This window comes from Atta cephalotes (genome assembly GCF_000143395.1).
Source record: "Atta cephalotes unplaced genomic scaffold scaffold00006, whole genome shotgun sequence".
Classification (NCBI taxonomy): domain Eukaryota; kingdom Metazoa; phylum Arthropoda; class Insecta; order Hymenoptera; family Formicidae; genus Atta; species Atta cephalotes.
The window spans coordinates 4622252-4625294 of NW_012130070.1; positions in this window are offsets into that span (position 1 = coordinate 4622252).

Below are 3043 nucleotides of genomic sequence, written 5' to 3' on the forward strand. Positions count from 1 at the left end.
CATACAATTTACCACCGTCATAGTTTCATTAGAAACATTCTAACGGTATCTGGAAAATTGCTGGGTACGAGTTCCAATGCTTCCTACTTTGAATTATTTCACGAATCTATCGAGAAATTCGAGTCTTTTGCGACGAACTGAAAACATGTAAGAAATAAAATTTCTGCGATTAGAAAAAAGCGATCCGTTTACATTAGAATCGCTTTATAGGAGTGAATGATGTGTCTGTTTCGTAATTAAAACGAAGGCAATTGCAATTATAATTCCGTAAATCATTTCCGTCAAGCGTATCGAATACGAATTAGATGTCTATTAAAAAACCACAGCGTAAAATGCGTGACGCAATGAAGACGCGTCAAAAAAGATGATTAAAAATTATTTTTAGAAATAAATCTCTTAAATATCAATGCATATATACATACACATATATACATTTATAAAAAAAAATATATATATATATATAATATAATTTTGTATTTTATATATATAACATAAAATGCATTTATATTTGCACATATAAATCACGTAAAAAATATTTCATGAATACATATGAATATGTGTAAACATACATAAATATTCATATAAATATTCATATATATATATAATCATATATGCAATATGTCCATACATATTATATACATCCATCTTTCTTTGATAAAATTACTATTTAGTGTAATACAAATAATAATAATATAAAAAGACCAAAAATAATTAAAGGGATTTTCGCTTTCATTGTTCGTTTTAGAAAAAAAAACAAATTTGGAAAAATGTAAAAAAAATTGCTCATACAGTTATGCATTTTATATATAATTATACATAAATCATTTTTTTTACATTTCTTCTAACTTAATTTTTTTCAAATAATGTAAAAATTACTTTTTTAATTATTTTTAATGTTTTCATATTACTATTTATTATTATTATTATTTCTGTTAGACTAAACAGCAGGGTTGGGTGCTAAGTTAAAAAGTTTAAAATTAAGTTAAAAAGTTAATTTTAATTTAACTTAGTTACATTTTAGACTCTTAACTTTTTAACTTTAGTTACATTTTATCTGTAACTATTAATTTTTTATTTAATTCTTTAAAGTTAAATCTTAGATATAATGCGCGGCAATAGCGATAACTTAAAATGAGATGAAAATTGCAAAAGTGAACAAATTTAGGTATTGACCAATGAAATTATAAATATTCTAGAATTTGTTCACTTTTATTTAATTTTTGCCTCATTTCAAATTACACTCCCAGATTTCAATCTGTCAGAAATGTATTTCAATTTAGTTTCTGATAGATTGAAATCTATTATTCTTTATTACTATTGCTACTTCCTCGTATTGTATCTGAAGTTTTAGTCATACGACAAGCCAGTATTCATAATCGAATCTTATATACTAAACAGTATATATAAACAAAACATAAATAAAATATAGAATATTTTCTAAATGAAGTATATATTTATCATTTCCGTTATTTGTAAAACTGGAACCCTGGAATCATCAATTAAAAAAATAAAAAATAACAAAACTTTAACTTTTAACTTTTTAATTACTTTTTTTATTAACTTAACTTTTAATTCAATTAATTTCATTATAAATTAACTTATATCTTAACTTAAATTAAATTTTCAAGATTGTTAACTTTAACTTAACTTAGTTAAGAAAGAAAAATTAACTTCTCAATTCTGCTAAAAAGTCATTTTATCAAAAAAAGATGGCTGTATAAACATATTTCATATATGATTATACATGTTTATGAATATTTATACATATTATTTATACATATTTATGGATGAAAAATTACCGAGAAATAATATAAATTTATATATACATATATATATATATAAAACATAATATTATATATGTATAATAAAATTGACATATTTTATTATAATTATATATATAATATATCCATTATATAAAATATTTCCCGGGTAGAATGCAAGTGTATGCATACATATATGTACACTTTCATAAATACGGGGACACAATGCCTCAACATGTCTTTTTGTACTTTCTTATTCGTTCTCATGTCTTCTCTGAAATGTATATAATTTCGAGTGTCAAGATATTTGTGTCTTATATATGTACATAAAACATGTTCTATACTCGTGTAACTATATATATGCACATAAATAAATAAATATATATATATATATATTATATGTATATTTTCTTTGTTTTTTTACAAAACTGACCCTGTTTCAAAAAACATCGATCGACACACTATTTTTTTCAGAGCACACACAAGAACTATTACGAATGACGTACAACTCGGACGATCGATACGACGCGATTTGTTCCGCGTGGCCGGAACAAAAAATAGACACATTTACGTTAATTTACGTACTGGTACGAGCACGGCCGTTGAAGCAAGCGGTTTTTATGACCGAGGCAATGCACCGGCCAAGTAGTTCTGTTTATACTACCAGCAGCTGAGGGCAACGTGATCATGATAGCCGAAAGCTCGTCGACGACTGTCTGTGCACAACTGGCGTTCCGCTTTCGTACTGCCGAGCTGCGAGCCACGGACGGATATTCATGCATCGTGGCTCGCTCTGGACATTACAGCGATTCCATTAGACCTCACCGACGTAAGTTGCACATAAATTAAAGAATGATTTTGCTCGAGTATTAATTTAATCTAATTTAATTTGAACCGAAACGGCAAAACTCGTAGTAAAATTCTAAACTTCATAATGTCTGCTGAATCTTTAATTCATCTTTCATATCATAATAAAAGATTAATAATATTCTCGCTTCAACTTAAAAATTTCATCCAAGTCAGCCTAATTAATCTAGCGTTTTCCCGATTATAGAGTAGTACTTCAGTATGATTTTCTGTTACATTCGCGGCAAACCTTTATTACGCAGTAAATTACTCCCGACGATGTTTTTTTTTTAATATATTATTAGTGCAATTCCGCGCAATTGTCTAATATCAATATAACAACGACAACTATTTCTGCGATAGAATTATTTCTATCATAGACATCGTGTTATAATTTTATTGTATTATTGTATTAAATATTAATAATTATAATACAC